The 11,765-nt window shown below is 62.5% G+C and overlaps 1 pseudogene; it reads left to right on the top strand.

Moving 5' to 3' along the window:
- The first annotated feature begins 11,458 nt into the window (after nucleotides 1-11,458).
- LOC142872592 (uncharacterized) lies at nucleotides 11,459-11,577 on the top strand (annotated as a pseudogene).
- The last annotated feature ends 188 nt before the right edge of the window (nucleotides 11,578-11,765 follow it).

Raw genomic sequence — 11,765 nt, 5'->3', positions numbered from 1 at the left:
ATGGGAGACAGGCAGGCAGGGTGCTGTGTGGAACAGGCTGTGTCCACTCACCTACAGGAGATGGGGAGGCAGGGCACTGTGTGGATCTGGCTGTGTCCACACAATCACAGGACACGGGCAGGCAGGGCGCTGTGTGGAACTGCCAGTGTCCACTCATCCACGGGAGACAGGCAGGCAGGGCGCTGTGTGGATCTGGCTGTGTATACACACCCATGGGAGACGAGCAGGCAGGGCCCTGTGTGGAACTGGCTGTGTATACACACCCATGGGAGACAAGCAGGCAGGGCGCTGTGTGGATCTGGCTGTGTCTACTCACCCTCGGGGGACGAGCTGGCAGGACGCTTTGTGGAACTGGCTATGTCCATTCACCCACCGTAGATAGGCAGGTAGGGCGCTGTGTGTATCTGGCTGTCTTGACACGCCCACCGAAGAGGGGCATGTAGGGCGCTGTGTGGATCTGGCTGTGTCCACACACTCAAGGGAGAGTGACAGGCAGGGTGCTGTGTGGAACTGGCTCTGTCCACTCTCCCACAGGAGACGGGCAGGCAGGGCGCTGTGTAGATCTGGCTGTGTCCACACACCCATGAGAGACGGGTAGGTAGGGCGCTGTGTGGAACTGGCTGTGACCACTGACCCACGGGAGTTGGGCAGGCAGGGCGCTGTGTGGATCTGACTGTGTCCCCACACCCACTTGAGACGGGCAGGCAGGGCGCTGTGTGGAACTGGCTGTGTCCACTCACCCACGCGAGATGGGCAGGGAAGGCGCTGGGTGGAACTGGCTGTGTCCGCTCACCCACGGGAGACGGGCAGGGAGGGCGCTGTGCAATTCTGGCTGTGTCCACACACCCACGGGAGACGGGTAGGTAGGGCGCTGTGTGGAACTGGCTGTGACCACTGACCCACGGGAGATGGGCCGGCAGGGTGCTGTGTGGAACTGGCTGTGACCACTCACCCACGGGAGATGGGCAGGGAGGGCGCTGTGTGGAACTGCCTGTGTCCACTCACCACGGGAGTCCGGCATGTAGGGCGGTGTGTGGATCTGGCTGTGTCCACACAGCCATGGGAGATGGGCAAGCAGGGCGCTGTGTGGATTAGGCTGTGTCCACTCACCCACAAGAGATGGGCAGGCAGGCGCTGTGTGGACCTGGCCGTGTCCATACACTCACGGGAGAGAGGCAGGCAGGGCGCCTTGTCGTTCTGGTTGTGTCCACACACCCATGGGAGACGTGCATGTAGGGCGCTGTGTGGATCTGGCTGTGTGCTCACACCCAAGGGAGATGGGCAAGCAAGGCGCTGTGTGGAAATGGCTGTGTCCACTGACCCACGGGACACGGGCAGGCAGGGGGCTGTGTATATCTAGGTGTGTCCACACACCCATCGTAGACGGGCAGGCAGGGCGCTGTGTGGAACTGGCTGTGTCCACACACCCATGGGAAACAGGGAGGAAGGGCGCTGTGTGGAACTGGCTGTGTCCACTCACCCACGGGAGATGGGCAGGCAGGGGGCCGTTTGGATCTGACTGAGTCCACTTACCCACGGGAGATGGGCAGGCAGGGCGCTATGTGGATCTGGCTGTATCCACACAACCTCAGGAGACGGGCTGGCAGGGCACTGTGTGATACTGGCAGTGTCCACTCACCCACGGCAGATGGGCAGGCAGGGCACTGTGTGGATTTGGCTGTGTCCACACACTCATGGGAGATGGTCAGGTAGTGCGCTGTGTGGAACTGGGAGTGTCCACTCACACACAGGAGATGGGCAGGCATGGCACTGTGTGGAATTGGCTGTGTCCACTCACCCACGGGAGATAGGCATGTTGGGCGCTGTGTGGATCTGGCTGTGTCCACTGTTTCATGGGAGACAGGCAGGCAGGGCGCTATGTGGATCTGGCTATGTCCACACACCCACGGGAGACAAGCAGGCAGGGTGCTGTGTGGAACTCTCTGTGTCCACACACCCTCGGAGGACAGGCAGACAGGGCGCTGTGGAACTGGCTGTGTCCACTCACCCAAGGGAGACGGGCAGGCAGGGTGCTGTGTGGATCTGGCTGTGTCCACTCACCCACGGGAGACGAGCAGGTAGGGTGCTGTGTGCATCTGGCTGTGTCTACACACCCACGGGACACGGGCAGGCAGGGCACTGTGTGGAACTGGCTGTGTCCATTCAGCCATGGGAGACTGGTTGGCAGGGCGCTGTGTGGATCTGGCTGTGTCCACACACCCTTGGGAGATGGGCAGGCAGGGTGCTGTGTGTATCTGGTTGTGTCCACTCAGCCATGGAGACGGGCAGGCAGGGCACTGTGTGGAACTGCTGTGTCCCTCAGCCATGGGAGACGGGCAGGCAGGACGCTGTGTGTATCTGGCTGTGTCGACACACCCACGGGAGACAGGTAGGCAGGGCGCTGTGTGGATCTGGCTTTGTCCACACACCCACAGGAGACGGACAGGCAGGGCGCTGCATGGAACTGGCTGTGTCCACTCACTCACGTGGGATGGGCAGGCAGGGGGCTTTGTGGATCTGGATGTGTCCACACACTCATGGGAGATGGTCAGGTAGGGTGCTGTGTGGAACTTGCAATGTACACTCACCCACGGGAGACGGGCATGTAGGGCGTTGTCTGGATCCCGCTGTGTCCACACACCCATGGGAGACGGGCAGGCAGCGGGCTGTTTGGATCAGGCTGTGTCCACTCACCCTCGGGAGATGGGCAGACAGGGCGCTGTGTGGATCTGGCTGTGTCCACACATCCATGGGAGACTGGATGACAGGGCACTGTGTGGAACTGGCTGTGTCCACTCACTCACGGGAGACGGGCAGGTAGGGCGCTGTGTGGAACTGGCTTTATCCACCCACCCACGGGAGACGGGCAGGCAGGGCGCTGTGTTGAACTGGCTGTGTCCACTCACCCACGGGAGACGGGCAGGCAGGGCAATGTGTGGATCTGGCTGTGTCCACTCACCCATGGGAGATGGGCAAGCAGGGCGCTCTTTAGAATTGGCTGTGTCCACACACTCACTGGGGACGGGCAGGCAGGGCGCTGTGTGGAACTGGCTGTGTACACTCTCCCACGGGAGGGGGGCAGGCAGGGCGCTGTGTGGATCTGGAAATGTCCACACACCCATGGGAGATGGGCAGGCAGGGCGCTGTCTGGATCAAGCTGTGTCCACTCACCCATGGGAGATGTTCAGTCAGGGCTCTGTGTGGTTCTGGCTGTGTCCACACACCCACGGGGTTGGGCTGGTAGGGTGCTGTGTGGACCTTGCTGTGTCTACTCACCCACGAGAGACAGGCAGGCAGGGCGCTGTGTGGATCTGGCTGTGTCCACTCACCCACGGGAGATGTGCAAGTGGGGCGCTGGGTGGAACTGACTGTGTCCACTCAGCCACGGGAGACGTGCAGGCAGGGCACAGTTTGGATCTGGCTGTGTCCACTCACCCACGGGATATGGGCAGGTAGGGCGCTATGTAGAACTGGCTGTGTCCACTCAGCCACCGGTGACGGTTTGCAGGGCACTGTGTGAAACTGGCTGTGTACGCTGAGCCACGGGAGACGGGCAGGCAGGGCAAAGTGTGTATCTGGCTGTGTCCACACACCCACGGGAGACGGACAGGCAGGGCGCAGTGTGGAACTGGCTGTGTCCACTCACCCACGGGAGACGTGTATGTAGGGCGCTGTGTGGATCTGGCTGTGTCCACACTCCCACGAGAGACGGGCAGGCAGGGCACTTGTGGAACTGGCTGTGTCCACACACCCATGGTAGATGAGCAGGCAGGGTGCTGTGTGGAAATGCCTGTGTCCACACACACACAGGAGATGGGCTGGCAGGGCGCTGTGTGATACCAGCTGTGTCCACTCACCCACGAGAGATGGGCAGTCAGGACGCTGTGAGGATCTGGCAGTGTCCACACACTCACGGGAGACGTTCAGGTAGTGCGCTGTGTGGAACTGGCAGTGTCCACTCACCCATGGGAGACGGGCAGGTAGGGCGCTGTGTGGATCTGGCTGTGTCCACACACCCATGGGAGACAGGCAGGCAGGGGGCTGTGTGGATCAGGCTGTGTCCTCTCACCCACGGGTGATGGGCATGCAGGGCACTGTGTGGATCTGGCTGTGTCCACACACCCTCGGGAGACGGGAAGGCAGGGCGCTGTATGAATCTGGCTGTGTCCACTCAACCACGGGAGATGGTCAGTTATGGCGCTGTGTGGAGCTGGCTGTGTCCACACACCCACGGGAGACGGGCAGGCAGGGCGCAGTTTGGAACTGGCTATGTCCACTCACCCACGGGAGACAGGCAGGTAGGGTGCAGTGTGGAAATGGCTGTGTCCACTCAGCCACGGGAGACGGGCAGGCAGGGCGTTCTGTGGAACTGGCTGTGTCCACACACCCATGGGAGATGGGCAGGCAGGGCGCTGTGTGGAACTGGCTGTGTTTACTCACCCAGGGGAGACGGGCAGGTAGGGCGCCGTGTTAAACTGGGTGTGACCACGAAACCAGGAATGGCGGGCAGGCAGGGTGTTGTGTGGCACTGGCTGTGTCGACTCACCCAAGGGAGACAGGCAAGAAGGGCACTGTTCTGAACTGGCTGTATCCACTCCCCCACGGGAGACGCACAAACAGGGCGCTGTGTGGATCTGGCTGTGTCCACTCACCCACGGGAGACAGGCAGGCAGGGCGCTGTGTGGAACTGGCTGTGTCCACGCAGGCACAAGATCCGGGCAGGCCGGACGCTGTGTGGATCTGGCTGTGTCCACTCATCCACGGGAGATGGGCAGGTAGGTCGGGGTGTTGAACTGGCTGTGTCCACACACTCACGGGAGCGTGGCAGGCAGGGCGCTGTGTGGAAATGGCTGTGTCCACTCACCCACGGGAGACGGGTAGGTAGGGTGCTATGTGGATCTGGCTGTGTCCACACACACACGGGATAGTGGCAGGCAGGGTGCTGTGTGGAACTGGGCGTGTCCACTCACCCACGAGAGACGGGCAGGCAGGGCACTCTGTGGAACTGGCTATGTCCACTCACCCACCGGAGACGGGCAAGCAGGGCACTGTGTGGAACTGGCTGTATCCACACACCAACGGGAGATGGACAGGCAGGGCGCTGTGTGGAACTGGCTGTGTCCACTCATCCACGGGAGACGGGCAAGCAGGGCTCTGTGTGGAACTGGCTGTGCGAATCACCAACGGGAGACGGGCATACTGTGCGCTGTGTGGAACTGGCTGTGTCCACTAACGCATGGGAGACGGGAAGGCAGGGTGTTGTGTGGAAGTGGCTGTGTCCACTCACCCACGGGAGATGGGTAGGTAGGGCACAGTGTGGATCTGGCTGTGTCCACACACACACGGGATAGTGGCAGGCAGGGTGCTGTGTGGAACTGGCTATGTCCACTCACCCACCGGAGACGGGCAAGCAGGGCACTGTGTGGAACTGGCTGTGTCCACACACCCACGGGAGACGGGCAGGCAGGGCGCTGTGTGGAACTGGCTGTGTCCACTTATCCATGGGAGATGGGCAGGCAGGGCTCTGTGTGGAACTGGCTGTGTCCACTCATCCATGGGAGACGGGCAGGCAGGGCACTCTGTGGAACTGGCTATGTCCACTCACCCACCGGAGACGGGCAAGCAGGGCACTGTGTGGAACTGGCTGTGTCCACTCATCCACGGGAGACGGGCAGGCAGGGCTCTGTGTGGAACTGGCTGTGCGAATCACCCACGGGAGACGGGCATGCAGTGCGCTGTGTGGAACTGGCTGTGTCCACTCACCCACGGGAGACGGGCAGGCAGGGCGCTGTGTAGAACTGGCTGTGTCCACTCACCCATGGGAGATGGGCAGGCAGGGCACTGTGTGGATCTGGCTGTGTCCACACACACAAGGGAGAGTGGCAGGCAGGGTTCTGTGTGGAACTGGCCGTGTCCACTCACCCATGGGAGACGGGCAGGCAGGGCGCTGAGTGGAGCTGGATGTGTCTACACACCCACGGGAGACGGGCAGGCAGGGAGTTGTGTGCAACTCGCTGTGTCCACTTACCCATGCTAGACGGGCAGGTCAGGTGCTGTGTGGAACTGGCTGTGTCCACTCTCCCACGAGAGACAGGCAGGCAGGGAGCAGTGTGGAACTGGCTGTGTCCACACACCAATGGGAGACGGGCAGGTAGGGCGCTATGTGGATCTGGTTGTGTCCACACACACAAGGGAGAGTGGCAGGCAGGGTTCTGTGTGGAACTGGCCGTGTCCACTCACCCATGGGAGACGGGCAGGCAGGGCGCTGAGTGGAGCTGGATGTGTCTACACACCCACGGGAGACGGGCAGGCAGGGAGTTGTGTGCAACTCGCTGTGTCCACTTACCCATGGGAGACGGGCAGGTCAGGTGCTGTGTGGAACTGGCTGTGTACACTCTCCCACGAGAGACAGGCAGGCAGGGAGCGGTGTGGAACTGGCTGTGTCCACACACCAATGGGAGACGGGCAGACAGGGCACTGTGTGGAAGTGGTTGTGACCACACACCCACCAGAGATGGGCAGGCACGGCGCTGTGTTGAACTGGGCGTGTCCTCACACCCATGGGAGATGAGCAGGCAGGGCACTGTGTTGAACTGGAAGTTGCCACTGACCCACGGTAGATGGGCAGGCAGGGTGCTGTGTTGAACTGGCTGTGTCCACTCTCCCACGGGAGACGGACTGGCAGGGAGCGGTGTGGAACTGGCTGTGTCCACTCACCCACGGTAGACGGGCAGGCAGAACGCTGTTTGGATCTGGCTGTGTCCACTCACCCACGGTAATGGGCAGTTAGGGCGTTGTGTGGAACTGGGTGTGTCCACTGACCCGCCGTAGACGGGCAGGTAGGGTGCTGTGTGGAACTGGCTGTGTCCACTCACCCACAAGAGTCGGTCAGTTAGGGCGCTGTGTGGAACTGGCTGTGTCCACTGACCCATGTGAGACGGGCAGGCAGGGCCCTGTGTGGAACGGGGTGTATCCACTCACCCACGGGAGTCGGGCATGTAGGGCATTGTGTGGATCTAGCTGTGTCCACACACCCACGGGAGACGGGCAGGCAGGGCACTGTGTGGAACTGGCTGTGTCCACTCACTCACTGGAGACTGGCATGTAGGGCGCTGTGTGGATCTGGCTGTGTCCACACACCCATGCGAGATGGGCAGGCAGGGCGCTGTGTGGAACTGGCTGTGTCCACACACCCACCGGAGGCGGGCAGGTAGGGCGGGGTGTGGAACTGGCTGTGTCAACACACCCACAGGAGACAGGCAGGCAGGGAACTGTGTGGAACTGACTGTGTCCAGTCACCCACCGGAGACGGGCATGTAAGGCGCTGTGTGGATCTGGCTGTGTCCACACACCCACGGAGACATGCAGGCAGGGCGCTGTGTAGAACTGGCTGTGTCCACTCACCCACGGGAGACGGGCAGGCAGGGCGCGGTGTGGAACTGGCTGTGTCCACTCATCCATGGGAGACAGGCATGCAGGGCGCTGTGTGGATCTGGCTGTGTCCACACACACCCGGGAGATGGGCAGGCAGAGCGCTTGTGGAACTGGCTGTGTGCAGTCAGTCATGGGAGAAGAGCAGGCCGGTAGCTGTGTGGATCTGGATATGTCCAGTCACCCACGGGAGAAGGGCAGGTAGGGCAGGCTGTGGAACTGGCTGTGTCTACACACTCACAGGAGAGTGGCAGAAAGGGTGCTCTGTGGATCTGGCTGTGTCCACTCACCCAGGGGACACGGGAAGGCAGGGTGCAGTGTGGAACTCGCCATGTCCACTCACCCACGGGAGACGGGCATCCAGGGCGCTGAGTGGAACTGGCTGTGTCCACACACCCACGGCAGACGGACAGGCAGGGCGTTGTGTGCAACTGGCTATGTCCACTCACCCATGGAAGACGGGCAGGTCGGGTGCTGTGTGGAACTGGCTGTGTACACTCACCCACGGGAGAAGGGGAGGCAAGGTGCGGTGTGGAACTGGCTGTATCCACACACAAACGGGAGATGGGAAGGCAGGGTGCTGTATGGAAATGCCTGTGTCCACTCTCCCACGGGAGATGGGCAGGCAGGGCTCTGTGTGGAACTGGCTGTGTCCACACACCCATGGGAGATGGGCAGACAGGGTGCTTTGTGGATCTGGCTGTGTCCACTCACCCACGGGAGACAGGCAGGCAGGGCGCTGTTGGATCTGGCTGTGTCCACACACACACGGGAGACAGGCAGGCAGGGCGCTATGTGGAACTGGCTGTGTCCACTCAGGCATGGGATCCGGGCAGGCCGGGCGCTGTGTGGATCTGGCTGTGTCCACTCACCAACGGGAGATGGGCCGGTAGGTCGGGGTGTTGAACTGGCTGTGTAAACACACTCATGGGAGCCTGGCAGGCAGGGCGCTATGTGGAAATGGCTGTGTCCACTCACACACGGGAAAAGGGCAGCCCGGGCGCGGTGTGGAACTGGCTGTGTCCACACACCCATGGGAGAGGGGCAGGCAGGGAGCTGTGTGGAACTGGCTGTGGCCACTCACATTCAGGAGATAGGCAGGTAGGGCACTCTGGTGAACTTGCTGTGCCCACTCAGCCATGGTAGAATGGTAGGTATTCATTTACCTCTCATGTCGTTCCAGCGTATTGTGGGGGCACCAATGTTAAGGTCGGGTACGTTGCCCTCTCCAAGCCTCCCCCCTCGGGTCAGAGCTTCAAGTGCGCCCATCCCCCAGTCGGTGCGCACCCACCCCATTCCTAATGGATGTGTATGCCCATCCCCTCCCCCCACCCGCCCGACACCCACCCGATGAAGGTGATTCCTCTGTGTCCACTTAGGTGTCCATCGGTTCGTACCCATTTGCCGGTGAGCGCGAGCACGTGGTGCTCGTGTGTCCATTCTTGGGATACCTGGCTTACTGGAACGGGTTCCAGCTCTGGCCAGGAGAACCACGAGAGGTGCCCTCTCACCGCTGCTCCTCACAGCCGAATAGCACTCCGTGGTGTCCACGCGCCACATTTTATTGACGCACTCGTGGGTCGATGGGCACTCGGGTCGCTTCCAGGTCTTTGCGATTGTGACTTGTGCCCTGACTCTAACCCTAGCCCTTACCCAGCCCGTCTCCTCCTCGGCCCCTGCCTGACTGACTCCTTCCCGCCCCCGGCCTGTCACCTGTCACCAACTTCAGCCCCTGCCTGACACTCTCCTCCGCACCCAGGCCGTCACTGTCCTCGGCCCCTGCCTGACGGGGCTCCTCAGTCGCCTGGGCCTTCCAAGGGCTTGGTGTGGACGCTGCTTCAAGGACGCCCTCCCAGGAAACTGGTAGCAGGGCGGCCGCAGCGTCTCCCTCAACCCAACCGTCCGTTGGCCGCCGTCGCTAAGTGGCCTGCAGAGGACGTGCTCCCGCTGTACCGCGGGCACCCAGCCTGGTGTCTTCTCTGAGGCCCCGCGGCTGCTGCTCCCCACAAGGCGAGAGCCTCGGAGGTGGGACCACCTCCTCATGGGGACGTACACCCAGCTCTCCACGTCGGATTCCGGGGCTCTCTGTCCTGCCAGAAGGCCCAGCTGGCCTGTGGGTCCTTAGAGTGGCAAAAACATCCGAAAACTGAGATTGAGGGTCCGGTGAGTGTCTGCACTTTTGTGCTGGGCACCCCAGGGAGGCCCGGGGGCTGGCTGGACAACGCGGTCTGCTGGGCGGGGGGGTTTGGAGGAGCAACTGATGCCCTTTGCACTTTGGGTAGCCAGTGTCTGAGGTTCTCAGAGCCCTGCACCATGTCCATGGAAGGAGGAAGACGAGGAGGAGGAGGAGGAGGAGCGGGGGGCCGTGACCTGCAGTCGTGTTCCCAGGTTGGCACGACATGTGGCTTCTTCCACAGGCTGCTTGGCCTGAGCTCCCTGCACCTGGGCCTTTGGAGGACTGGCCCTGTGCTTGCCAACACTTCCTGCAGGGACCCAGAGCTGGGAGGTTGCATCTCTCAGCCCTGGGTCGGGCAGAGCCCCAGCGGGCCATGCCCACAACCTCTCTCAGCACGGGTCCCCCAGAAGGCTCCTTTGGGACCAGGATTCTCTTGCGGGTGACTCTTTAAGGTCTGGCCCCTGGATGGAGGGGCACCAGGAGTAGAGGAGCAGGAAGGGGAAGGGGGTGGCCATGCGAGGGGACACTTTCAGGCCAAGTCCCAGCTTCAGCCTGATCCTCCTAGGAACCCCGGGGTGGACATCACACCTCCTGGTTGCCCCGCTCTGAGACAAGGAGCCGGGCTTCGCATTCCCACAGCAGCCAGTCGTGGGCTGAGGACACCTGGGGCGTTGGGAACTCCCTGGCTTCTCCTTGGTTTAACATCTGGAGCTGCTTGGGAATTGTGCCGCCACACACACCCGAGTGCAGGTGTCTTCTGCACAGACTGCGGGCCTCGCTCTTCTGAATGCCGCTAGCTCGCCACCCACCCACGGGTGAACCTGGTCAGGGTGCTTTCTCTCAGGGGCAGACTCTGATCCGGGCGGGCTACCGGTGTGTCTCTGTTTGCTCCTTTCTTTCTTCCATTTCGGGAAAGGCTTCCCTACTGGGTGTGGAAATCTCCTATGCCTTTCCTCGCCTATTCTGTCAGCTTTCAAATTCTCTTTCAGTTGCCACCCTCACAGATGGATTAGGAAACTCTTTCCGGTGCACTCATTAGTGAAATGACCTCAATGACGCTGGAATCCAATATCTAATCGCCGATTGTTAGCGAGTCCACACGCCAGGGTGGTTGGGGTCCAATGCAGCCCCGGCCAGGCCCAGGCCCCTTGGACTGGGCCACAGGAGGACACAGAGGAGGGTCCCGGCCCCCACGGTAGCGTTGCCGGCAGTTCTCCAAGGGCTCGGGGGTTTTCCAGAGGGAGGAGATGGAGGGGACTGATTTCTTCAGCGCCCCACAAACCACGCCACCCCACCCCACCCATGGGACACATCCCGAGAGAGAGAGACGCCCCATACACTCGCTCCCCTCCCCCGTGCGCTGTGCCCCAGCCCTGGCCCGGGGGAACAGGCGGCCGCCGGGCCACAGGGTGGGGGGAGCAGCTGAAAGGGGTTGTGGGGGAGGGCGGCCCCTGGCTGGGGTCAAAGGGCGAGCGCCCCGCCCGCCCGCGCGCAGTCAGCGGCGCTGGGGGTGGGGGCGGGGAGGTGAAGGAGGCCAGGCGAGGAGAGGAGGGGGGCTGGAAGGTCTCCACCTTGGCGGGTCCAGCCGTGGAGGCGCATCTTGTGTGAGTGTGAGTGAGAGACTGAGTGTGAGTGTGTGTGTATAGAGAGACAGCCCCCAACCCCGGCCCGCCGCTCCCTGCCCGCCCCGCCTGTCACCCCCGTCCCTGGGAGCCCGCCGGACCCGGCCGGCGAACTCAACAGGCCCGGCCCGGCGCGGGTCAGCGCCGGCGCGGGGCCTGGGGCGGGAGGAGGCGGCGGGGAAGCGCAGAGAGGCTCCGCTTCTTGAGCGGGGCAGGGGCGCCCTCCGCCGTCCACGGCCACACCACCCCGAACGCGCCCGATCCCGTCTGGTCTCGGAAGCTAAGCAGGGTCGGGCCTGGTTAGAACTTGGATGGGAGACCGCCCGGGAATACCGGGTGCCGTAGGCTTCTTCTTCTTCTTCTTTTTTTTTTTTTTGCCTCTGGTTCTGTCGCGTTTCTGGGAGTGCGGGGGCGGCCCCGGGTGGGGGTGACCCCCACCCTCAGCGCCCGCCGCGGTGCCTGGCGCCCCAGCCCGCACTGTGGGGCCTCCTCTTGTCCCGAGCCGCGACACCGCCGCCACGCGGCAGCATGCGTGG

Source organism: Microcebus murinus, chromosome 8 (genome assembly GCF_040939455.1).
Source record: "Microcebus murinus isolate Inina chromosome 8, M.murinus_Inina_mat1.0, whole genome shotgun sequence".
Lineage (NCBI taxonomy): Eukaryota > Metazoa > Chordata > Mammalia > Primates > Cheirogaleidae > Microcebus > Microcebus murinus.
This window is presented reverse-complemented; position numbering and strand designations above follow the sequence as displayed.